The sequence below is a fragment of the Nycticebus coucang genome, chromosome 11, assembly GCF_027406575.1.
Source record: "Nycticebus coucang isolate mNycCou1 chromosome 11, mNycCou1.pri, whole genome shotgun sequence".
In the NCBI taxonomy this organism is placed as follows: Eukaryota; Metazoa; Chordata; class Mammalia; order Primates; family Lorisidae; genus Nycticebus; species Nycticebus coucang.
The window spans coordinates 13702122-13729137 of NC_069790.1; the positions used below are offsets into that span (position 1 = coordinate 13702122).

At 46.0% G+C, this 27016-nt stretch overlaps 1 protein-coding gene across 1 annotated transcript in view; it reads left to right on the top strand.

Moving 5' to 3' along the window:
- Positions 1–27016, top strand: part of GLI3 (GLI family zinc finger 3) — a 298826-nt gene that overhangs the window by 121193 nt on the left and 150617 nt on the right. The window lies entirely within an intron of this gene.

The following is a 27016-nucleotide window of genomic DNA, read 5'->3' on the forward strand; positions in this document are numbered from 1 at the left end:
TGAAGTTCGAATTCATCACCTAGAAATTAGAGATAAGTGTTGTGTTTTCCCAGATCTGCTGTGAAGAGTTAAATGAGATAGGGAATATAAGAAACCGCTTAGTCCATAGTTAGGACTCTATGAGCTTTATTCTGGATTACTGGAAACTATTACTGGACCTAACATATGTGTTAAGAAACAAAAGTAGTTGCAAGGTAAAAAGGAAAAACCCCTTGAATGTATCTCATTAATGTTATTAAGCTTTAGAGGGAATGAGAGTGTTTGCAAACCCGAGGCTAGTAAATTAAACTCCTGTTAAAAAAGAACTCCCGGTATTAAAGGTAAATTCATCTTATCTTGTCTTCTGGTATATGTCTGGCAGGACCTTCTGACAGCTCTGGCCCATCACGTGTATTCTGATTGCTGCACTTGCCGTGTTAGATAATGAACGTTACCCTGGTGGACATTTAATTAACTATGGTGTCGTCCTGACACGGAGACAGCAGCAGCTACTCAGGCCAGCTCCTAGACCACAGAATCCACAGTGGCATGTGGACAAGGAGACCCCGGTGTGGGTTTCTTTTAAAATGGCCCTCACAGGGCGGTGCCTGTGGCTCAAAGGGGTAGGGCACTGGCCGCATATGCTGGAGGTGGCGGGTTCAAACCCAGCTCCGGCCAAAAACTGCAAAAAAAAACCAAAAAAGAGGCACTTACATGTACCCCAGACTCACATTTCTCATTTAATGTAAACTCTCCCATGAATGAGCACGTATGGCTTCTGAGGTTGGATCCTTTACCAGAAGGATATTCCTGTTACCCAGAAGGTCCCGCTTGAAACGTCATTTGTTCCATTCACCAGCAAAAGCAGGTGACAGACAACTCACAAGCATTTTCAGTAATGAGTCCAGGTCTTTTTTTTTTTTAAAGTTTGCTTTCTCAATGTCTCCCCTCCTACACCCATACTATTGAATCAGGGTCGGACACATCAGATGGGAAAGAGTCCCCATTGGAAATATTCATAATTGCTAAGTCATGGAAAAAGCCCAAGTGCCCATCGATCCACGAATGGATTAATAAATTGTGGTATATGTACACCATGGAATATTATGCAGCCTTAAAGAAAGATGGAGACTTTACCTCTTTCATGTTTACATGGATGGAGCTGGAACATATTCTTCTTAGTAAAGTATCTCAAGAATGGAAGAAAAAGTACCCAATGTATTCACCCTTATTATGAAACTAATGTAGGACCTTTACATGAAAGCTATAACCCAGTTATAACCTAAGAATAGGGAGAAGGGGGAAAGGGAGGGGAGGGAGGGGGGAGGTAGGTGGAGGGAGGGGATTAATGGGATTACACCTGCGGTGCATCTTACAAGGGAATATGTGAATCCTAGTAAAAGTGGAATGTAAAGGTCTTAGCAAAATAACTAAGAAAATGCCACGAAAGCTATGTTAACTAGTGTGATGAAAATGTGTCAAACGGTCTATGAACCAAGTGTATGGTGCCCCATGATCATACTAATGTACACAGCTATGATTTAATTAAAAAAATAAATAAATAAAAAAAGGGAAATGTTCAGTTGGTTATTTTTTGTAAAACCAAGTTGTGGCAATGGGTGTCTAAGTGACTTGTCATTCTCAACACTGTTTCTAGAAGGCATCTGGGAGTTGGTACTGCATCACGTAAAACTACCCATCAGAGAGCGGACGGGGCCGTAAAGTAAGGACTGGAGCCCTATTACCGGGCGCCTAGGTGGTGGGAATGCAGACACTGCCTGAAGCGGCCTCCCTGACTCCAAGGCCCTTTCTTTCTGTGGCTGTGGGCCTTCTTCCCCTGCTGGTTGCCTTTCTGCCTAGCTTCTGGCCTCTTCCCTTCTGTCTTTCTGACCAATACACTGGGTGAAATCCCAGCAACCTACATGCCTTGAGACAGAAATTATTAAATACCTACACGAAAAAATAGTATTGGATTGAAGAACTGGGACTGCCCATAAAACGAGAAAGTCTGGTTGTAGGTTGAACTTTAAAGTGTGGGTCACGTGTTGTAGCCTTTGCCCCACCCCTTTCTAGAGGAAAACTAATGTCTAGATTTACAGGGGGCTTCAAACTACGGCCTGTGGGCCATATGAGGTGGTGTGATTGTATTTGTTCCTGTTTTGTTTTTTTACTTCAAAATAAGATATGTGCAGTGTGCATAGGAATTTGTTCATAGTTTTTTTTTTTTTTTTCTGGTACAAGAGTTTAATACAGCTCTGTCAGAATATCATACAACCAATAGTCAAAAACAAAAATCACAAACCTGACGTACCCGGAGAAACTTGACAAGCACAAGTTTCAAGTTCAATCCTTGAACTCAAGGATTTCAGAATATAAATTGTTTCCAAGAGTGCATTTTTTTTTTTTTAACAAAATGAACTGTCTCTTAAGCCATCACCCAAGACTTGACAAATAACCCATAATTGAAGTACGAAAAGATAGATTATCTGTTTTGAAATTAGTGCTGAAATACACTAACTAAATTGTCAAAAGTTTAGAAATTAAAAGTATGTATATTTTAGAGTCCCGCCCTCCAATGGTCTGAGGGACAGTGAACTGGCCCCCTGTTTAAAAAGTTTGAGGACCCCTGGTCTAGAAAGACACTTTCTAGTTCATAAGTGATACGTAGTATCTGTGTGTGGCTGAACACTGGTAAATCTGAGGGCGTGGGTGGCTTTGTAGACTGGCAAGAAGAGACTTGGTCTAAGTGGCTAAGGCACAAGAGACTTGAAAATGATACACTTGGGGCCTGGCATGGTGGCTCACGTCTGTAATCTTTGCACTCTGGGAGGCCGAGGCTCGAAACCAGCCTGAGCAAGAGCAAGACCCCATCTTTACTAAAAGTAGAAAAACCAGGTGGGCATCGTGGTGGGTGCCTGTAGTCCCAGTTACTCTGGAGGTTGAGGCAGGAGGATCCCTTGAGTCCAAGAGACTGAGTTTGCTGTGAACTATGATGACACCCTACCTAGGGTGACAGAGTGAGACTCTGTCTCAAAAAGCAATTATGGGATGTTGAAAGTGGTGGAGCTTTAACTGTCTTTATGTATTCTGTTAGTGTTTTGATATATGTTGTATTAATATTTCTGAAAACATAAATGACTAAATGACTTCTATAACTTGAGACAGAAAACCTAATTTGGTTTAGAGAATGCTTTGGCCAAATTTGGTAACCATTGTTGGCCCTGTTCTCCAACAGGTCATCTATCTGGCACCTTTGAAATTGTTCGTGTAGCAATAAAAGCAAATGGATAAATTTTACGAATGGGTTGCATAAAGAACCTCACATATTTAGAAAAGGGGATGGAAAGCTTCAATTTAATTCAGTTATTTAAATATAAAACTTGGGACCTCTAAGTCATGGAAGAAGCCCAAGTGCCCATCGACCCATGAATGGATTAATAAATTGTGGTATATGTACGCCATGGAATATTAGGCAGCAGTAAAAAAGATGGAGACTTTACCTCTTTCATGTTTACATGGATGGAGCTGGAACATATTTTTCTTAGCAAAGTATCTTAAGAATGGAAGCAAAAGTATCCAATGTACTCAGCCCTACTATGAAACCAATTTAGAAACACCTACACTTCATATGAAAGCTATAACCCAACTACAGCCCAAGAAAAAGGGGAAGGAGGAGGGGGAGGGGAGGGGCGAGGATGGGTGGAGGGAGGGTAATTGGTGGGACCACACCTACAGTGCATTTTATAAGGGTACAAGTTAATTCTACTAAGTGTAGAATATAAATGTCTTAACACAATAAGAAAATGCGGTGAAGGCTATGTTAACCAGTTTGATGGAAGTATTTCAAATTGTAAAACCAGCACATTGTACCATGATTGCATTAATGTACACAGCTATGATTTAATAATAAAAGAAACTTGGGACCTGATCCTCTGAGTATTGCTAATGATTTTTAATTTATTTAGTTCATCCAGTTTCGAAGGCACAAGATTTCTTAGTATAACTGTAGTTTATAAGTTGATCATCTTGCCTCTTCCCTCGCTTTCCTTGATGAATTTTAATCAGCACCCACATTTGATCATACCAGGGGAAGCCACATACACTCATGTGCTACTGTTTAAAATTTAGAAGTTTTCATCGATCACTTCAATAGGGGACCTACATGTGAAGGCAAGATTGAATGAAAACCACCCTTCTCCTCATTTGAATTTGAATTTTTCATACACGTGACATGTTTGGGACCTGGCAGTTTCTGTCAAGGCCGATTTTGCAGAAATTAGTGTTTCATGGAAAGGATTTTTTTGATGTTTCCACTTTGTTGCTTTGGAGCAATTTCTGAACTCACGTTGCCGGGCCTGCTCGATCTGCAGAAACTTCTTCCTCAGGACTTCTGAGGGAAAACCCAAGACAGCCCACAACTATCTCTATTTCAGTCTTATTTTAAATGTAGTCGTGGGTAGATGACAGTTGTTAACACTTACCACCAACCTCAAATTACATAATGCGCTATGAAAATAAAAATCTCTAGGCCAACTCCTTCCCACTCTTGGGGGGATAATAAACAATAGGGGGCATAAAACTTACTGTGTGTACCTGTGACCACCGTTCAGGTGACCGGTCTCAGAAGACATTGTGTTGCTCTTTCCCAAACAACTCCCTGGCCCCACAGTCTCCCTGCTGTTTGCATGCTGGGCTCTTTGGAAGACATAAAGTGTCACTGGTAGAAACTCAGTGTCAGAAACTCAGAAGCATAAAGTGTCACTGGGTGTAGAGACTCAATGTCACAAGGGGCCTAATAGCAGCCCAGAGGTCGGCTGGAATTCATGTAACATCCACAGCACTGAGCCAGTAGGAGCTTGGTGGTAAAAGAGGATTTATTTAGCCTTCTACCTGGAGAAATGAAAATGTGGGATGACTTGAAGTTTACAAAAATGTAGAATGTGATTTTGGGCCCACATGAGAAGAGAGACTTCTATTTTTATCTCCTGCTCTTTGGTTCCTTTTCTGTCTTCTTATTTCTTCAGTATCACAAGTACCCTGATTTTTTTTTTTTTTTAATCATGCCTTTGTCTGGCATACACACACATACACCTCCACACCAGTAGATTTCTAAAAGAGTTAATACAAACGTGTTCAGGCAAGGTCTACGGGGCACAGTGTGGCTTTAGGGTTCTTGGACCGTCACAGCACAGTACAGATGTGTCACTTGCACATCTGAAGTCACTGAAGGACCTTCCTCAAACTTGTCTACCCTAAGAACCCATTCACTCCTTCACGTACACACTTGCTGTTAAGACAGCATTTCTGCCCCCGGCCAGCTAAAACAGCAACGACAACTACAACAACAACAACAACAACAACAACAACGAAAAGCATTTCTTTGAACATGCCTAGGGTTTTAAGAAAAAGGGAAAAAAAAAGAAAACCAACACAAAACCCCAGAAAAACGAAGGCCCTTTCATATTTCTTACCAGAGGTACAGACCTCTCACTCACTGCTGCCTGGCATTTCTCTTGAGCTTGCTTGCTTTTCTTTTTTTTTTTTTTTTTTTTTTAATTTTTTTGTAGAGACAGAGTCTCACTTTATGGCCCTTGGTAGAGTGCCGTGGCCTCACACAGCTCACAGCAACCTCCAACTCCTGGGCTTAAGCGATTCTCTTGTCTCAGCCTCCCGAGTAGCTAGGACTACAGGTGCCCGCCACAACGCCTGGCTAGAGCTTGCTTTCTTTTCTTTCTTTTTTTTTTTTTTTTGCAGTTTTGGCCGGGGCTGGGTTTGAACCCACCACCTCTGGCATATGGGGCCAGCGCCCTACTCCTTTGCTTTCTTTCTTTTATTCAATGTCTTTTTCTTTTTCGGCCAGGCAGGCACACATGACCTCAGTTTCCTCATCTGTACAATGGGCATGTGTATAGGGCCACCTTCATAGGGTTTACCTGTTTCTAGCCCTTAGCGCGGTGCTTTTAGCCTTTTTTTTTTTTTTTTTTTAATCTCATGGCACACTTGAACCTATAGTTAAACTTCTGTGGCACGCTTAAATTATGTTGATCAAAAAAGTAAAAAAAAAATACTGTGCTTTGAACTTCTTTCAAAAATAATTTAATGAATGATCTCTAAAAATTTTTGTGGCGTACCTAAGATCTCTCATGGCACCCCAGTGTGCTACAGCACGTCTGTTGAAAATCACTGTCTTCTGTTCTGCTGGCCTTCAACAGATGTCAGCCATTATCATTATCATCCTTATTATTAGTTGAATGTTAGACAGTTGGGATTAGAAGTATATTCAGTAGCCATGCAACCAAATAAAGCTAAGTGTGTAACCACATAAAGCGAAGAATTGAACCCAGTCTCGTCCCTCAACAGCTGAAATTATCTGGCTGGTTTTCCACCTATTATAGTGGGCACAGTCTCTGGGTGCCCAGACATACACAGGTGTAATTTATTTGGAGGAAAGGGGTTGGTTTTGTAGACCCCAGATGACATTTCAGTCAGGCAGGTATTAGTAGGGCTGAGTTTCCCCAGTCAGTGCTCGGGGATGTCTGCAGCAACTGGGACATTCTTTTGCAAGTCTCAGTCCTTGCTGTCGTCTTTGGTGGCTCCATTTTCCATTACTTCCTCTAGGCTCATATTTCCTGGCTCTTCAAGGCATTCTGTGCTAGCCTGAAGTACTGGGCAGACCATGCCCTGCTCCTCGCCCTTACACTGGGACAGGGCCCGGGACGGGTCATCTAGAGATGGCCTTTCCAGCTGGCCCAGCCTGCCTGCGGGGCTGGTGATCACATCGCAGACTGCACAAACCTAAACCAGGGCTGCGTGAAGCCGCCCTGCAGAAACGGTGCTTCGCCTCCCGCCTGCCCGGGTGTCCCAGAGCTGCATGTCTTAGTGCTGTGCTTCATGCACAGACATCAGCTATTCCAAACATTTTCTGCCTTCCTCTGCTTCCTTTCCTGCCTTCCCCCAGAACAAATGATAGTTTCCCACAGTTACCACTTCATTCTGTTCCTGGTGTGGTTCATGCTTGCCCTGTGGTGATGGCTGCAGGCTTTCTGCCCCGCATTCTGTCCTTCGCCGCTGTCTTGTTGAGCTCCTGAAATGCCCCTAAGGTCACCCCCCTGCTCAAAGGCTGGAGGCTCCCCATTGACAGCAGCATCTGTACCCCTGCACCTTGGCACCTGAGAGAACTCCCGCCCCTGCAGCCCCCAATCAGGACTTCAGTTCTGCCGTCACCCACATCTGGGTGCCCGCTGTGCCCAGCGCTCTGCCTGCACACCCCACCTCTTATTTTGGCCTCTGTCCAGTCTTGTTCCCCCCAGGAGCCCTTCCTACAAAGCTCCCCGTGGAGGGGAGTCGAGAGCCCACTCACGTTGTTACTTATTAGTTACTTCTGAAGTCTGCAGGAAGTCCCTAGTAATCTTTAATACTGCTTTTCCTACTGTGACCGATAGTAATTATGGAGGAAAATTGAGGCTTGGAGAAGATGGATAGCCTTCTAAAGATGGTATGATTTGTGGGAGAGTTGAGATTCAAACCCAAGTCCGACTGCTTTCCAAAGATGGTGCTGTTCTGGACGTGGGTTGTTCTCACTCCACTACAGGGGAACTTGGCTGCCAGCCGGGTCTGCTGCGTCCAGGGTGTCCACCATCTTCTGAGCAAATAGTGAATAGATTGATGTTACTTGTTAGTGATGCGTCTAATATGACAAAACCTCTTTGCCATTATTTATTCACTTAACTGCAAGTCCCTCCTTTTCCCTGCATCATTTAAAGTTGGAATATGGCCTATTTTAATTAAAAACGATTTTATTTTGGGAATAGCTTAAAAATATCTTAAGACGAATGCCACTAGGGCAAAGGGCTGGTCAGTGTTGCTGATGCTGCCTCTTGAGGGCCTGGCCCAGGGCTGCCACACAGCCAGTATTCACTCCGTTCGTATTTGTTGAAGTTTGAATCATGGGGATGCACCTTCATTCAGGTATCCTGTGTCGGATTTGTAGAACAATTAGTTGTAAAAGAAATGATCTTTCTTTCTTTTTTTTTAATTGAGACAGTCTCACTTTGTCACCCTCAGTAGAGTGCTATGGAGTCATAGCTCACGGCAACCTCAAACTCTTGGGCTCAAGCGATTCTCTTGCCTCAGCTTCCCTAGTAACTGGGACTACAGGTGCACTACCATAACACCTGGCTATTTTCTTGTTTAGCAGTCCTGTGTCAGCAGACCCGGGTCAGGTTTGAACCCACCAGCCCCAGAGCATGTGGCCGGTGCCCTAACCACTGAGCTATGGGCGTCGCCCAAGGAATTTTCTTAATCGAATTATATTAGGAAACTAAATATTTATGTGGTGAGATTACCAGTAAACTTTGGAAACATTTGAAAAAAAATTAAGACAACAGCTGGTTCCTATCTTTTGGTTACATAGAATTATTTTTGTAAGATTCTTCTGCTTCCCACTTTTTTTTTTCTTGGCAATATCTGTGGCTACCCTGGGTATCAGACCTGATTCTTTCTGTTTCAATAAAACAAGGCCTTATGTAAGAAAGAGATGCCTATTTCTCATATTTAAATCTATTCAAAGTAATACTTGATTTCCTATAAAAAGGTATCAAAGTAGGAATAGCCAGCATCCTAAAAGTCTTCCATAACGTATTGTTTTCTTGGTCACTGTTTCTACATGTGAAGGTGAAGTTAAATTTTTTACTTTGCAAGTGGAAAAGCCCTTGTCACAGTCACTGCTACCTGTGCTCCACGTTTCTCTCCTCCAGGGAGATCTAGAATGTACGGGGGGTGTGTCTTTATCAGTAGGGTGTCTCTTCATCTTACTTTTTTTTTTCATCGTTCTGAAACTCCTCATCTAATAGCACCAGCTTCAGTTCTAGGGAACAAACCTTTCTGGCTAAAGGCCATTTATACTCTGTTGTGTTTTGTTCATTATTTCCGCTGTCAGCGGAGAATGCTCAACTGGAAAATGCCAGTGCCCTCTTGAATTTTCTGTAGTCACCTCAGCTTCTAATTGTGTGGCTTCAAATGCAGGACAGCGTGCTGTTACCCATTACAGTGTCCAGGCCACTTGCTTCTCAAGGCCCTCTGGTATGTGTAAGCCAAAACATCAGCAGTATCTTATTACAGCCCATGGGGTTTGTGTGTTTCTTAAATTTCCCGAGGTGCCAGACTTCCAGGAATTCTACTTTCCAAACCATGGGTAATGCCTCTCGGGGAAAGCGAGGTCATCTGCAGGACTCTCACCGGCTCTGGAGTCCCCGTGACGAGCCACAGATCCCTTCCTGGACGCTGTCAGTTACCTTAGTTTTTGTAGGAAGGGTTGGATTAAGGCACAGTCTTTTTATTTAGTTTGGAAAACCAAAACTTTGGGATGGGGCAAGGCATGGTTAGGTGTTTTGTAATACTTAAAGAGCCATGGTTTAGAAAAGCAGTTACATGTAATGTAGGTGGATTCAGAATATAGGGCTGAGGTGTTAGAGCCGTGGTTCTCAACCTGTGGGTGGCGACCCCTTTGGGGGTTAAACGACCCTTTCACAGGGGTCACCTAAGACCATCCTACGGATCAGATAATTTACCTTACGATTCATAACAGTAGCAAAATTACTGTTATGAAGTAGCAATGAAAATAATTGTATGGTTGGGGGTCACCACACATGAGGAGCTGTATTAAAGGGTTGCGGCATTAGGAAGGTTGAGAACCCACTGTGTTAGAGGGAGGTGGGCTTGTCAGGGCAGAGGGCTTGGGATTTCTTGTGCATCGAGCAGCGGGAAGCGGGGAGTGAGTGACTTCTACAGATGCTGAGTTTGCAGACGTGGGGTGGTGATTCAATTAAGGCTGGATGGCTATTGGTGGGAAAGGGTATGATGGGGGTACCTGTACAAGGATTCTTGCAAAGCAGGGTTGCGATAGATTACTCTTAAGACTTTTCATTTATGAGGGTGTATGTGAAACTTAGTAAGTGTAGAATGTAAATGTATTAACACAATAACTAAGAAAATGCCAGGAAGGCTATGTTAACCAGTGTGATGAAAATGTGTCAAACGGTCTATAAAACCAATGTATGGTGCCCCATGATCGCATTAATGTGCACAGCTATGATTTAATAAAAAAAAAAAAAAAAGAAAAGACTTTTCAGCCTTCCAGCTCTGGAATCTCATGCTTTTATTAATACTAAAGTATAAGCCACTTCAGGGCAGTTTTGTTTTGCTCCTGTCCCCTCCCATTTTTGTTTCCTCTGGAGCCTTATTTGTGGGGTTTTTTTTTTGGGGGGGGGGTTTCCAAGCTAAAAGTTATCATGGAGTATTTCTTATCCTATTGCTTTGAAATGGTCATACTTTTTAGTTATGTTTGGACACTGTAGAGCAGTGCTTTTCAACCTTTTTTATCTAACAGCACACTTGAATCTTTAGTTAAACTTTGCAGCACACTTAAATTATGTTGATCAAAGAAAATAATAAAAAAAAAAAGAACAGGCGGTTCCCATAGCCCAGTGGTGAGGGCGCCGGCCACATACACCCAGGCTGGCGGGTTCAAACCCGGCCTGGGCCAGCTAAACAATAATGACAACTGCAACAAAAAAATAGTTGGGTGTTGTGGCGGGCGCCTATAGTGCCAGCTACTTGGGAGGCTGAGGCAAGAGAATCACTTAAGCCCAAAGTTGGAGATTGCTTTGAGCTGCGACACCACGGCACTCTACACGGTGACACAGTGAGAATCTGTCTCCAAAAAAAAAAAAAAAAGAATAAAAATGAATATACTTAACTGTGCTTTGAGCTTCTTTACAGAATAATTAATGAGTTAATGATCTTTAACTTTTTTTGCTGCACACTTAAGATCCTCTCCCACAACACCAGTGTGCTGTGGCACACCAGTTGAAAAATCACTGCTGTACCGGGAGGCAGGGTATCTGCGTACAGTTGTATAGGCCGTTCACTGCACAAAGGATCCAGCTAAGAGGGCAAACATGAGCAAACACTCTGTTTGCCAAGCTAGGTGTCTACCCAAAGGAAGGGTCCATCTTAACATTTTGCAGAGAGACACTATCAGTCAGCTCACCAAGCTGAGTGCCAGTGGGGTGGGGTCTCCCCAGAGGAAGCTTAGTTTTCTATCTGTTAGAGTAAATCTTGTTCTAATCTAATCTGAAGATACTGGTCATGGTTGTGGAGGGAGGCATAACATTTTATTCTTGGTGTGAATTTAATTGGTTAACACAGGGCTAACGATTGCCACTAATAGTGCAAAGTTCCCAGAAGCACTGAAATCTTTTTGCTGGCTCCCCAAGTGTTTAGGTGCTTGGAAGCATCTGGAGGGTTTGCTAAAGTTTTCACTTTTCCTCTGGACATTGTCTGAACATAGCTCTGTGCGTCCACCTCCTGAGCCCAGGAGCCTTTTGACTCTTCCCTGTGCCCTCAATCCTTAGGGGCAATAAATTTGTTTGAAGAACAGCTGAAGATGTATTAATCTGAGGCACTCAATCCCTGTGAATGTGTGCCCGCAATAGGGAAGACCGGTGAAGAATCTAGTGCACTACAGGCGAGATTGTTTTTTTTAAAAAATTGCAAGTAAACAAAATGTCAAAGCACACCTGGCCTGGGGGTGCTAACACAGAGAGCACTTCTTCGAAATCCAGAGAGAGCTCTGAAGGTTGCTATGCATTTGTGAAGTGTCCCCAGAGACAGATTCCTTATGCCTTTCTCCACCCTCTGCCAGGTAACCCTTCCTCCCTCCTCTGGAATGTGGAGGAAACACCCCACACCCACCCATTCACAAACACCCTGGAGCAATGCCACCTTCCCGCCACCTTCCTAATTTGCCAGCCCAGTGGTGCCATTCTGAGGCAACAAGCAGGGAGGCATCTGCGTCCCTTAGCCTCGTGGCCCCATGATCGCTGTGCTGTGGCCCATTTCTTAGGCCCACACACCCCAGTCTCCTGGATTTAATGCGCTCTCTGCTTCTGTGCAAGTTCTCCCCTGAGTTGGTACCATTTCCTTGTGTTACTCTGATGCTTTGAGATTTCATTTCTCTCTTCAGATCTCTTCACTGTCCTTAATTACCCCCAATCAGTAGTTCCCACGTTTGGGGCAGTAAAATTAAAACCGAAATACTGTGGGGGAGACAAACAGAGAGATGCCAAGTGCGTCTTTGTCCAAATAAGGGCATGGGGGGGATAGGAACAGAGAACAGCACCCAAAGCATCCGCTGTTACCCCAGAGGGAGGGAGAGTAGATTATTGAGCAGAGGACATTCTTTTAAAATGAATAACTTTAGCTGTAGGAAATATTTGCCACTCTTATCCTTATTATTCTCATTTGGCCTCTTTTTATCCAATACCATTATGGATTTCCAACCAGTATTTGGAGGCCTTTATTGCAAATTATTCTAAAAGAACAAATGCTTTCTTCTAGGAGCAAAACAAATATAAAACCCACCAGGGCAGCCCACCTTACTGGGCAGGCTGCCCCTGGATGCCTTGGCTTGGGGCTCCATCACTGCTCAGGTGGCCATAAAACCTGTTGTGACTGAGCGTCCTGGTGCTCAGACTGCCGTGGGCTCAGAGGCGTCAGGCAGCTCGGGGAACGCTGAGAGATTTAGGGCCACCAGCAGTGCCAGTTTCTGAGGGGCATATGGGTGGGATTGGACGCTGAGGCCTTAGGTGGGGAAGCGGCCCAGTTCTGAGGTTCAGGTCCTGGGCACCTGTGGTCATGCTCAGCCTCTGATTTTTTTCTTTCTCAAAGAAAGTGCAGATAACAGACATTTACAGTTTGTGGCCTGTGTGCTGCAGGCTGTGTAAGGAGGATGCTTGATTACAGAATGCACTGGAACTGCTGGGAACCCGGGGCCAGAAAAACACAAGCTGCTTCCTGCTTGCCCGGCTGCTCCCCCTCCTCATTTGGCTTTTCAGACTTTGAGCCTGCTTGGCAGAAAACCAAATGTAAAAAGGATGAGAGAGAAACCTTGAGGGGCCAAAAGGAAGGCCCTGCAAATAGGTATGTGCTGAGAAATTTGATTTCCAGGTAGGGTGTCTGGGCCGCGTGCATGAGCTGATGCACTTGGGCGTGACCTCACACCTTGCTCATTAAAATCAGCCTCTGTGACTGCAGACAGGGAGCTGCTCAGAGCAGCCTCTTTGCCAGAGAAAAATTCATTTCTATTCACCAGATGTGTAGTGAGAGCCAGTTCCTCTGAGGCTAGTTGCGGACACACAGCCTATTAAGGCCCAGCCCTACCTAAGTGGAAGGATTCATACCTTGCAAATTCTGCTGTTTGGTGAAGTGGAACTAAGGAATGCTGTTTTTTAAATTCGACATAACATTTCCTGAAATGATTTTCTGTTATCTGTAATTTATGTAAGTACATATTATCTTCTTTTTATTTTATTTATTGAGACAAAAATCCTACTCTGTTGCCTTGGGTAGAATGCCCTGGCATCATCATAGCTCACAGCAACCTCAAACTCTTGAGCTTAAGCGATCCTCTGGCCTCAGCCTCCTGAGTAGCTGGGACTACAGGTGCCCACCACAATGCCTGGCTACTTTTAGAGACGGGGTCTCACTCTTGATCAGGCTGGTCTTGAACTTCTGAGCTCAAGCCATCTACCAGCCTCTGCCTCCCCAGAGGGCTAGGATTACAGTTGTGAGCCACCAGCCAGCCTTATTTTCTTTTTAAATCTTTCCTTGTTTTCTTTTTCTTCTCATTTTCTTTTTACTCTTTTTTTGCCTCCCTTTTCTCTCTCTCTTTGCCAGTATATTTTTGTATGGACTTTGGCTTTCATTTAGAGTAATTTTTTATATATACTTGAAACTAAATTTATGCTTCTCTTTAGAAATAAAACACTTTCTGAAAAAGCTACTTTGGGGGATAAAGATGTAACCTAGTTCTGTATCTAGATGTACCATATGAAGCAGAGAGAAAGGAATAACCATTAAGGGCCTGATGATCAGTCCTCACCACGGTGAACTCAGTGTGCCTGCCTCAGTTTCCCTACCTGAATTTAGGGCTGGACTAGGAGACAAAACATAGCTTCGGGCCTGGCCCTGAAAGACTCAGGGTAAGTTATTTTTCCTGTCTAAACCTCAGTTTCCTCACCTATAAAACAAAGACAGACTTTATAGCTTTTCTTTGGGTAAATTCAGATCATAACCATTAAAGCTCCAGGCAATATCTTAGTTCAGGCAGCTGTAACAAAATACCACAAACTGGATGGCTTACAAACAACAGAAATTTATTTCTCACAGTTCTGGAAGCTGGAGAGTTCAAGGTCAAGGTGGCAGCAGATTTGATGTCTGGGGAGAGCCTGCTTCCTGGTGCACAGACAGCCCTGCTCCCTGTGTCCTCACAGGGTGGAAGGGCCAGGAGCTCTCTAGGGCCTTTTTGGGATGAGGGCTCCGCCCTCTTGCCCTACTTATTTCCCCAGGGTGCTTCCCTTCCAGATGCCATTACATTGCAGATTAGGTTTCAACAGGTGAATTTCAGGAGGATATACTAAGTCTATAGCAGTCTTGTAATTTTAAATGTTACCCTGAATTCATCTATCTTTAACAATTTGGAAGCCAGGAGCTTGAAGCTCAGAAATGTGTACTCATCAAATGATGGTTTCATCATCTCATAACCATTAAACATGGTAATCTCAAGAGTGTTCATTCAGTAAATATTTGGAAATGTGTACTATATGCAAGATTCCTTGCTGGGTTTATAGCAGTGGTTCTCAACCTTCCTAATGCCGCAACCCTTAATACAGTTCCTGTGGGTTGTGACCTACACAGGTGAGAACCGCTGGCTTACAGGATTCGAAGATTTGTGTGTGTATATACACACACACACACACACACACACACATATATTATATATACACCCCTCCCCCATTTACCTATTATGAAAAAAATGGGACATGGGGATGCTGGAACTGGAGTGTGGCTGTGGCTGGACCTTCACAGGGCAGGGGACATTTTGGTTGACCATGAAGGGATGCTGAGTACTGAGTTACAGCCAGGTTAAGTTTTACATGATGCGTTATTTCCTTCCCTGATATCAATCTTTGATTTGCACTGATGATGACTTTCAGAGAATCTAATTTCAGGATTTTACTGAGTAGGATAGATTCTTAACTACTGGCCTGTCACACACCATTTTATTATGCAATGATTTTATCCCCCTTTGAGTGGAGCTCAGAAATAGCCTCATAGGCCTGTGGCCCTAAGGTCCCACACGAAGCACATAGTCCTCATGTGTAGAGAGATGCACGTTAAGCCACTCGCACGACGCTCACACTTCTGCAGTCACCAGCATCGTTGTTACTATTGGTTTCTCTTGTTTTATTAACTCTGCCATGATTCATGGCTCGTGATAATGCCTTATCCACTTGCAATGCTTTTATTTCTCCTTTTTTACTTTCTTCTGAGTCTTTCCACATGCAGTTCTATCTGTGAAGCTGGAGAGGCAGATTGAGGGTCCCGCCTGGCCCCTGGGTGATCTTGGACAAGTTATTTAAATTTTTTGGCCTCACTGTCCACAGCTGAGAAGCAGGGATTCAGATATCCGCGTCACGTATCCTGGGGATCCAGTTATCTTGGTTCCCCAATCCTGCTGAGCTCCTGTCAGAACTTGAATCAGAGTCATCGTCTTCTGTCCTGCCTCCTTCTCAACAGGGAACATTTGATCTTCGAGGCATGGCCCTGGATAGATGTGAGATTCGATAAGAAGTTCGGCTATTCCTGGCGCTGTAGGAGGTTTAAAGACGTGTCTACAATTTTTGATACTCCTGCCTGCAGGAGGTGGGACTTCATTCTCTTCCCTTAATGACTGCCAGCAAAGTGATGGGAGATCATTTCTAAAATTAGGTTATGAAAGGACTGCGGCTTCCTGCTTGGGGGCCTCTCCTGCCTCCCCTCCTGAGACCCTCACTCCAGGGGCAGACAGTGGCCCTGTCATAGGGGACACTCAGACAGCCTGTGTAGAAGCTCTTATGAGGGACTGACCTTGGAAGCTCACCTTCCCCATCAGGCCTTGAAAGTGACCCTGGGTCAGCACTGGTTCACCAAGCTGCTCCCAGATTCCTTACCTACGGGAATTAGGAGGTGATAAACATGCTTGTTTTAAACTGCTGCACGTGATGTAATTTGTGAGCGATGCACAGGAGGGAATGCGAAGCCTTTAAATTTTTCAGTTGTACGTTCTAGTAAGTCTCAGGCATCCCTGCACCGGTGTGGCTGCTTCACTCAGGTGGCATCCTCAGATACATGTATTCAGGTGGTTTTTAAAGACAAAAGTCTCAAAGGGCTCCGGCTGGCTTTGGGGCAATTCAGAGCAGGATTGCTATCCACCTGCAATTCATTCCCCATTTCTGAGCCTGAGATAATTTGCTTTTTCTTAACCAGAAACACTCAGAATCATAGCTATCCTAATCCTAGGTTTAGGAAGAGAATCTGTCCTAACTTTCCTGATGAGGCACTGATGTCTAAGAGGTAAAGTGACTCATCCCGGATGGGACAGCTGCTCAGAGCTGGGTTATTGAGGGTTTTCTCTTGCATCAGCTGGGGCTGTTTGATTACATGCTACAGAAACCGATCCCAACTGTTGCAGCAACGGGAATTTGGGGGATGACAGCAGGTGCTGGGAACTGTCAGAAAATCTAGGGAAGTGCTCTAGGAAGCGGGGCTGAGAGTCTCCAGGGAAATGAACTCTGACCACTGCTCCTTTGCCTGCCCTCCCTGCCCAGACTCAGGTTCTCAGCAGAGTCCTTCTGCTATCAGACCCAGGTGCTCTGGGGGACGTGGACAGTGAGACTCATGGATTTTTGATTTAACTTCCCTACAAAACCTAAATACAATAAGGGAGAATTAATTCCGCAAAGGAAATCAGAGTTCTATGGGAAGAAGAAATATATGTGTTACAGAAAAGAAAACAAAAAAGCCATAGTGCACTGCTTTTCTCTTCTCACATTTTCTAAGAATTTTTATGTTGTTTTATTTCTTATAAGTATTCACTGCTACTCTTACCCAAAGGAGAAGAGGATGTTGTTAGGAAGCCTTCATAAAACAAAATCATAAGGAAGCCCAGGCTTACAGGTTTGCCAGGCTACCATAACAAAGTGTCGTAAACTGAGTGGCTTAGAACAACAGAAATGTATTACCGCTCAGTTCTGGAAGCTGCAAGTTTAAAATTAAAGTGTTGGCAGGGCCCTTCTCCCCGTGAAACATCAGGGGAGGCATCTTCCTCCCTTCTTGCAGCTTGTGGCAGCAGGTGGTCCTTGGTTTGCGGCCACGTCACCCTCTGTCTCTGCCTTCCCAGGGCTGCTGCCTACTGTGTCCCCATGCACAGTCCCCTTCTTATAAAGATACTAGGTAGACTGACTCAGGGCCCATCCTCGTGACCTCCACTAACCTGACTATATTCTGCAAAGATGCTATTTGCAAATGTCATACTTACACATTTCAGAGGTTAGGGCTGTAACATTTCGGGGGACACAGTTGAACCCACTAGACCAAGTGACTGTGGTTTCCTCCTCCAAGGAGGCCACATACTGCTAGATTTCCGCAATTGTTGAGTACCCTTATTTGCACTTAGGCTGCGCTGGACGGCTCCCAAAGCTTTGCGTTTAGCTTTGTGAGAAAGCACTTGGGGGGCCCACTGGTGTTGATTGACTTGGCATGTCAACCACCCACCTGTTTTTAGAAAGCTGCTTGTGTTTAGACTTGATGAGGATGACACAGACTCTAAACACATCATCGAGTGAGACGTTCTTCATTACAAAGGCATGTTGATGCTGGTTACAGAGAAAGAGAGCCGATAAGTGCTGAAGTGGACACTTTGCTCATGGAGAGAAAGGAATCTGCCATGAGCGTGCTTTCATGGAAGCTCCTAGAATGTCAGGCTCAGTTTTGAACTGTGTTTTGTCTTAAATTTTAAAATATAACATGTTCATTGCACAAAAAATTTGAAGTCACAGAGACATACAAATCTGGTAAATAACAAATAAGGAGATAATTAACTATTAATGAAAACTCCTTAAATGTGCTATAGTTCATGTCTTGATTGAGGCTTTGATTGGCTGGTTGATTGATTTTCTATTATAAAAACAACATGCGTGGGACATGGTGTTGAGTTCAGAGGAAGTAATCACTCCAAGTTTGCATTATAGGGAGAGAGTGAAACCTTGGCTTGCATTTGTATTTCCTAACCCTAAGTTTGGACCCTAAGCTAATCAGACATGTCAAGTTACTAGTGATACATCAATTGGTTTTTCTGAAAATGGCTTGTCCCAGGGGTCTGCTATATGGATGATTTGGGGGAATGCCTGGATGATATCTCTGAGCAGAATGTTCCCACCTCGGTAGATTTCATTCCTTGACATACTACCCTCTCCTCAGCCCAAGGGAAGGGCCAGGGTTAGTGCCGCTCAGAGGCAAATGTGTCTCTGGGTGAGTGGCTATAGCTCATCCTTTTCATGGATATTCCAGTCTTAGGGTCCCAAGATTGCCCACAGAGGTTATCCCTTCTTTCCACCCAAGCTTAACTATTCCAGCCTTGAAACACCTTGATAGAATAGGTAAGCATGAGTTGTGACAATTGTGCCTCTGTCTGTGCGAGCCCTGTCTAATGCACAGTGCTAATCTCAGGTCTCACTTGGGATAGCTGAGCAAACTGACCCATTACAGAATTAGGGACATTTTTAATTTGGGTAAAAATCACTGCTGAAAACAAGGCATAGTTCCAGATGATAGGATGAAGAAAATCCTAAATTGACCCAGCACTTTCCAGTTTAGAGAGCATTTTTACACACGTGATCTTATGTCAGCTTGGATTCCTAAAAGACCTTGTGGGTGGGTACAGCAGGTTTTATACCTGAGAAAATGGATGTTCAGGCTCAGTGCCTATAGCTCAGTGGTTAGGGTGCCAGCTACATACACCAGAGCTGGTAGGTTCAAACCCAGCCTGGGCCTGCCAAATAAAATAGCCGGGTGTTGTGCCGGGTGCCTGTAGTCCCAGCTACTTGGGAGGTTGAGGCAAGAGAATTGCTTAAGCCCAGGAGTTTGAGGTTGCTGTGAGCTGTGGCACCACAGCACTCTACTGAGGGTGACATAGTGAAACTGTCTCAAAAAAAAAAAAAAAAAAAAGCGGAGGTTCAGAGAAATGGAACCATTTGTACAAGGTTGTCCTGGGAAAACCTTCTTGGGGGTCTTTGCTGCACATTGTCCGGTGCTCCATGAAGCAGGAACACCTTCCAATCCTGGAAGTTGAGAGATTGGGACTCAGAAACCTCAAAAGGGAGGGCGTCTAAGGTTTATTTGGTAAATGATGGAGACAGGCCTAAAAGTAGAGCTGCTTTTTCTGTACTACGGATCTGTCCTTAGTACATGGCACAGAGACAGAGAAACAGGGAAGAATACTTGCTGCTCAGTACGTTGGTGGAAGTCTTGGATTTGGTTGAGTGTATGATAAGGAGGGGACGTGCAGGTGCACCCACGTTTATTCCAGCTTTCAGCTGGCCCTTCAGCTGGCCACCATGTGTCATTTCCCTCTGTGTCTGCACCCACAGCTGTAGAAAACGTATAGGCTCCAGGGCCCTGAGGCTCTGGGTTCACATCCTTACTCTTAGTTTCTGAGCTGTGAGACTTTGGGTCTCTGGATTGACCTCTCTGAGCTTGGATATCCTGATCTGTAAAGGAGAGACAGTATCGTGAGCCTTCTGGGATTATTTGTGGGGTTGGAATCAGGTCTGGAAATCCTCAGAAGTACGCTAGGCACACAGTAAGGACTCAGTAGGTGATTTCCCTCCCCTTGCTTGTCTGGTGTAAAACATACATCCTAACGTCCATCCACTCACGGGCATCCTGAGCTGGAGCAGACCTGAGCCGCCTTACTCTAAAGTTGACAGGGAAAATTTAGTGTCATAAAAGACAAGTTCTGTGCGATTATGTTATTACCTCAGAATAGAGAACATGGCAGGATTTTTTTTTTTTTTTTAAAGTTATTGTTATCGTCTTTCGAATTTGGAGGCAGAAGGCTTGAGAGATTTTGTTAAAATTTAGATGAAGAAATACGCGTTGCCAAATAATGTCTAAGCAGGGGGATTCTGGCCTGTCGGTGGACGTGCTCACCAGGCGGCTGCTGTGCTCGTGGCAGGTGCTGACTCCTGGGGGAGGGGTGCTTCTGGGGGGCCCTCTGGCCATCACCTGCGTCTCCCTTCTGCAGTGCCCTTCCTGTTAAATGGCAGCCTGGGCCAGGGTCTGATGCCTGCTGCTCTGTGTCACACGTCTCCCGCCCCATGCCCCTCTGTCTTCCAGGGAGAGTGACTGTCTCTAACAGGGTGGCTGTGACAGATGCTGTGGGAATTCCGAGTTTGGGATAATGAGCTGTCATATGTCATTTCACTTAAACACAATAATACAAATATTTTGATCAAACATTTTCTCCAGCTGTTGAGCAAAAGCAATAAAAGCAGCAGGGAGTGCCAGCGTGTGGCTGCTTCTCCCGGCTTTACCCTTCCTGGAAACGCTGCGTTCTGTTCACTCTGTGTCTGTCTCCGTCCCTGCTCTGTTCCCCAGCCCCGGGATTTCCCCCAGCATGCCTCATCCAGTCCCGGGCTGTCTAAATAAAAAGACTGAATTCAGGGAGGTGAAACTGAGCACAGCTACTATCAAACATCTCCTCAGCTGACTTTAGAGCACCTGCAGCTGCCGCAACCTTGTCAAACCCGGCTTGGCCGGGCCACTACAGTCGGCCCCCAGGGACAGCTCCTGCCTCTGCCCCCTTGTCCCTAGTACAAGCCTGAGCCTAACCTCAGCCTGAGGACTCTGTTGATCACATTGGACTTTTAGGCAGCCAGCTTCTGAGACAACCTATCCTTGGTGGCACCTTGGGCCTTCCTCCTGGTTGGAGTCTGCTTTGTCAATTGGTCTCCATGGTATAGTTCTCCATCTTCTTGCCACTTGTCCTCTGTGCTCTGACCTGGCTTCTGGAATCTCTCCCTTAGGCAGAGAGGCTGTGGCGAGCATTCAGGGCTGAGAGCAAGCAGTGGGGGGTCAGGGATCCCCAGTCCTGGTGGATCTTGGCAGTTCTTGCCAGTGGGAAGTAAGGGTGCGACCACTCCGATTGCATCCTCAGGTGGAAACTCCCAGTAGCACCCTAGGGGGCATCTCTCCTGCCCCCTTTTTAAAACTATGGCCCAGTTTTAAAAGTGCCGCCTCTGACTCAGCAGTGCCCCTGGTTTGAAGCTTCTCGCATGAGTCCGTGGAAGGGGTGGGACAGGGCGTGTGCTTTACTGAGCACTCCACACTGTTAACAGCTGGCCCCTTCCAGCATTCTCCTTCCCCCTGGCCTTTATTTCTGGGGAAGTGACTGAGCCAACTGTGTCCTGTTCTGGGTTCTAGGCACTCTGACCCCTAGGGACTCTCTTCTCACTTCAGCTATCAAGCTTCACCATGATAGGTGCTATCACCTCGGCCTTCCTGTGCTCAACGCCTTCCCCAGAAACAGAGAGAAGACCCGGAAGAGAACTGCAGGCCCTGGTCTTCGCTAGCTGCCGCCCCGTCTTTTGCCCTGTTTTCTCCATTCGCAGCCGGACTCCCTGAGGTGTGTCACAGTCTTCACCTCCTGCGCTCCTGGCAGGTGCACACCTCTGCGCCCAAAGCTGTGCCTTTTGCTGACCCACCTCCTGTCTCTGCTATTTCTTCTGCACACAGCTTCCCTTTCTCGGCTCGTCCCCTAGCTGTCAGCCTTTCTGCAGGTGTCCACTTAGCCTTCTGCACCCTGCTTCTGCAGAGTTTACTCTCTCATGGCACCAGCCACCCCCATGATCATGTCTCTCCTGCCTCCCTCTCCAGGCCAGATGTGGCTCTCCGGTTCCAGACCTGGAGCTGGTGGCCATGGCCCATCCTGAACCCGTTCCCACCAGCTGCCTCCTCCCACACCTCTGCCTGCTTCCCGGTCTGTTCCTGCCTGGGTCCCAGGACCACCTTTGACGCTCACCTGGACCAGAGCCCCGGGGGTCAGCCCTGGCTCCTTCCTCCTCCTCTTCAGCCTCTCTGGTCTTCCTCTCTCCTTCCATGCCCAGAGTCCCTCCTCCACCCGACTCCCTTCCATTCCTGCTGACTTCAGCCCTTTCCATCTCTTGCTCCCACATTAACTTCATCCCCCCCCCCCCAGCTCATTGTCCACATTACCACTGGAGTAATATTTCCACAAGGCGCCTTTATGTCTGGTCATCCCCATTTCCCGAGTGAACCCTCCCGCTTGCCAGCATGGTGTAGGGGACCTTCCTGGGGTGGAGTCATTTTCTTCTGCGCTCCCCTAAAGCAGTGTTTCTCAGAGAGTTCCTGGCACCAGCATCACAGGAGAACTTAGTAGAAACGCAAATTCTCAGGCGGGTCCCCCAAGTGCACTGAGTCAGAAACTCCAGGTGGGGCTTAGCAGATTTTGTTTTACCAAGCTCTGCAGATGACGTGGAGACAAGCTGTGGTTGGAGGAGCACGCCCTCACCTCTGGGCAGGCTGGGTTTGGCACGGTGCCCTTGTCCACACAATGGTGCAGCACTGTCTTTCCTCCAGGGGACGCGTTCCCTCTTCCCTCCCCTCCCTTCTGTGTGCAAACTTTGGACACTTTGGAGCTGTTGGGCTTGTTGGTGTCTTCATGACTGGTGGATCCAGTCCACGTGCTCTGCTCCTCTCTGTGGCTCCCTGGGGCGGCCTGTCAGGCTGTGGTGTCCATGGGGCCTGGGACCTGGCAGTGCTAGGTAGGTCTGTGCCATGAGTTGGTTTTTACTTGTTCGTACATTGTATAGCCACTTACTGAGTCCTGAGCTGTTATGGCTAACACCACCCAGAAAATAATGACTAATTCTAATTGTCCTGTCTAAAATGTTAAGATTCAAAGAAGTTAAAGAGCTAAGAACAGTTGTTCAGTTTAGCAACAAAACAGTGATTTGAAGGGGGGTGCTGGTGAGGTGGCAACTTTAAAGTCCCTGCTGCGACCCCTTCCCGTAAGCCCCGGGACGCCTCCCCTCCTGTCTCCTGCTTATCTTCTCCATGGGCCGTCTCTGTTTCATCAACAGGATAACACAGAACTAAAGTCCATTTTTGTGCTGTCTTTCTGCATTAAAGAAGGAAGTTAAGTCTTCGGTGGTCAGTCCTGAGTTTATTTGGGACTGCGGCCCTTTGATGATTTTTACCCCATCACTCCTGGCTTCAGAGAGGAAAACAGACTTTATTCTTTGGGCACAAAGATTTTGTCTTAAAGCTCCCAGGCAGGAGTGTTCCCTTACTCTTAAGATTTGCCATTAATGTGTCTTTTTTTTTTTTTCTTTAGTAGATTTATTACATTAGCACTTAATTACTCTTCGTGACAGTATTAAATTTCATGAGTGATTTATAGTTTTAATAGAGACTTGTATGATTTATTACACTTGGCATTTGAGGTTTACCAAATTCCTAAGAGTCATGAGTACAGAATTGTCTGATCTGACCCATCCAGGATGACCACAGCGTGGGTGAAACCCCAAATTCAAATGTAACGGGGACAGCTGCGCTTCCCACCCCATCTTTATTGGGTGTTACTGTCTGCTGCTGTGATACGTGTATACATGGGCCAGTGGTGGTGGGTATATGAGTGTTCTTAAATAGAATAGAGAGGGGAGCCCCTCTGTGATTTAAGGTATAAGCCCCAAATAGTTTCCTGTGCCCTGGATGGACAAGTGTGACTTGGCATCTTTTGCTTAAACCAAGCTGGGGCCCTTCCAAGCACAGGCCCAGGGGCTGTGAAGCCATCTGCTATAGTGTCCTCGCCTGAGGAGCTTGCGCTGGTGTGGCCTCCTGTGGTCCTGAGGCTCAGCGGCATCAAAAAAGCTGGTGACAGGCACTGGGCTCTGTCTCTGTCTGCAAAGGGCTCCCAAGGCCAGGGCAGTGCGGTGCCTGACTGGACAGAGAGGCTGCTGGCTGACAGATGGCTTCAGGCCTCACAGGCTTCTGACTCCAGGGTCTTGTAAAGAGGGACTGGACTTTAACCTGCTCAAGGTCTGTCCCCGTGTTTTCAGTTCCCTTAAGTCTTGTCGAGAAGCGGTGACTCCCCCTTCTGAGCTGGTACATGGAGAATACACCAGAGGTTACATGCTCCTGCCCTGGTCCCTGTCCTGAATGTCCTGAGCTTTGTATCCCTGGGTCCATTTGCTGTTCTGGCCCCTGTGTTTTTTCTCAGGCGTGATTTGCCGCTGCTCCCAAATGAGTATTATTTCAATACGGTGCTGCTTTCCACTAGGTCTGGGGAAGGATGGCTGCTCACACTGGTGTTTGCCCAGATGACTTTATCCACTAGCACTTGGAGAGAAAAAGGTGTGCTCCTGGGCTCTGCTTTCTGTTGCCTGTGGATAATCCTCCAGGGCCCTGGCCGCAGGGCAGATAATCTCTTTGGGGTTATCTGTTAATTACCAGTGAATGTGTGAAGTATTTGTGAAAAGGCTTTTGAAGTGAGCTCCACGTGCTCCACGGGCTCAGCTCAGACCCTGCTTCCTGGGCAGAGGGTCTCTCTTCCAGCTAGGGTCCCCTCAAGTGCTGGTGGTATTCTCTTGCTAAATTGTTTGCCTTTCTAATGAAGTGAACTGTTTGATTGACTCTGTGGTGGAAGGTATTTAACCAGGGACTAAAGTAAACGTTGGAGGCATTCAAATAAGCCTTGCATATCTGCTTTGTGGAGGGAAGGAAAACAGCTTGGCCTCCCTCACCTCCGGGAAGAGTCGTTAAGGAACTGTTTAAATAATAAACTGAGCCTAGCCAGCGGATATTGCTATAGCCCAGTCTGGGGCTTTTGTGCTAGCCCTGGCTGGCTTGGGAATCCCTCTGCAGCATCGAGGGGCAGAGAACGCTTGGTCCTTGCAGTTAGTAACTGATTTATTTATGTGTAGAGGGACTTCTGCTTTAGTCAGTCTTGATTAAAACAAGACCAATTAGCCCTCAGGGTGGCAAGTTCAAGGAAGGCCACTATGCTAGCAAGGTCTCAGGCCTCACTTGCAGCAGGGAGTGCTTCCATCACGGGGTCCACTGCACCTGTGTCCTGCTCAGGCCTACTGGGGCCTGCTGCCTGCTGAGTGAGGTCCCTGGGGCCGGAAGAGGTGTCTGAGGGACTGGGGCCACCAGAGCAGAGGTTGCTAGGCTGGGGCAAGGCCCCCCTGGAGGTAGGGTCTGCTCTCGGTCAGGACCTCGAGAAAGGGTGGGGCGTGCATCCCAACAGTGTCTTTTAGCTGTTTCCATTTTTGTTGTGGGCACAGGTGCAGCAGAAAAAGTTGGAGACGTGAGTACTGGGAGGGAAGCACAGCTGGACCAGCTCCATAGTTTGTGGGGCCCAGTGGGAACAAAGGAAGGGCCCTTGTTAAAAAACTGTCGGGAGTTTCAAGGTGGCAAGAACAGAAGATTAAACCAAGCTGGGGCCCTACCAAGCACAGGCCCAGGGGCTGTGAAGCTGTCCTGCTGTTGTGTCCTGGGCTCTGTAGCCACGTGGATCTGGACTTGAGGCCCAGTCTGTCCCTAACTACAGTTTCTTCTCTTCTCTGATCTTCATTTTCTCATTTGTAAAATAGGGATATTAATACCTACCTGGTTGTCACGTGGTGTAAACAGAAAATATTATATATAAAAGGTGTTCAGTCCTTAGGACATAAATGCTAGTTGTGTATTATCTGAATGTATCTGCGGCTGTAACCAGCTCCTGCGGGTTGAGCTGAGGACAGTGTCTGGCTACTCTGAAGTTCAGACCACACTTACGTCCTTGGGGCAGACTCAACTTAGATACAAAGCTACAGAGAACTCCCTGGTCTCTTGTGATCAGACGAGGGTTGAAGACAAGGGAAGATTAGGCCTGACCCTTCAGATGAAGCAGCAGATACCCATGTAAAGTGGGGCGTTTGTACTGAGAGAGAAGGGCTTGGAATAAAGTCCTTAAATGTGAGTACAGTCACATACTGACTTTTAGGTAAAGGATGACCTGCCAATGTGAGGGTGGTTTCCTAAGATTGTAATGAAGCTGAAAAATTCCTATGGCCTAGAGACGTTGTACCTGTCATATCATAGTGATGCAGTTACTTTATTTTCAAATTTATTTATTTATTTATTTTTGGGACAGGGTCGGTCTTACTCTGTTGCTCTGGGTAGAGGGTCAGAGCTCACAGTAACCTCAAACTCTTGGGCTTCAGCAATTCTCTCACCTCAGCCTCCTGAGTAGCTGGGACGACAGGCACCCACCACAATGCCTGGCTAGTTTTTCCTGTTTTTGATAGAAACAGGGTCTCATTCTTAGTCAGGCTGGTCTTGAACTCCTGAGCTTAGGCAATCCACCCGTCTTGGCCTCCCAGAGTGCTAGGATTATAAGTGTGAGCTGCTGCACCCAGCCTCAGATTTATTGTAGCCTAAGTGTGTGCAGTGTTTGTAAAGTCCACAGTTGTGTTCAGTAGTGTCCGAGGCCTTCACACCCACTCACCACTCACTGACTCACCCAGAGCAACTTCCAGTCCTTCAAGCTCCATTCATGGTAAGTACCCTATATAGGTGAATTATTTTTTATATTTGATAAAGTATTTTTACTGGGCCTTTTCTGAGTGACACTCAGATAGTTCCTCTTGTGTTACAGTGGTCTACAGCATTTAGGGCCACAGGCTGTACAGGTTTGCAGCCTGGGTGTGTAGTGGGCTGCACCATCTGGATTCCCATAAGTGCCCTCTGTGACGTTCTGCGACGGCAAAATCACCCAACTCCGCATTTCTTAGGAGGTGCTCCTGTTGTTAAGCGGTGCACAGCTGCACTTTACGGTTTGTGAACTACCTCCATCTATATCACTTGGTGCTGTTAACAGCTTTGTGGGGTAAATGGAGTTGAGTCTTTGTCTCATTTTATGGATGAAGAAAAGATCTGTGTTATGATTGTATTATGTAATTGTTTATATGGAGATCTGTAAGATACGTTTTGACGTGGGGAGCATTTTCATCTGCTTTGCTCTGGAAACGGTGTGCCCAACTACGAGTCACAGCAGATACATGCAGTGGGTTGTATGTTTTTGGACCTTTCC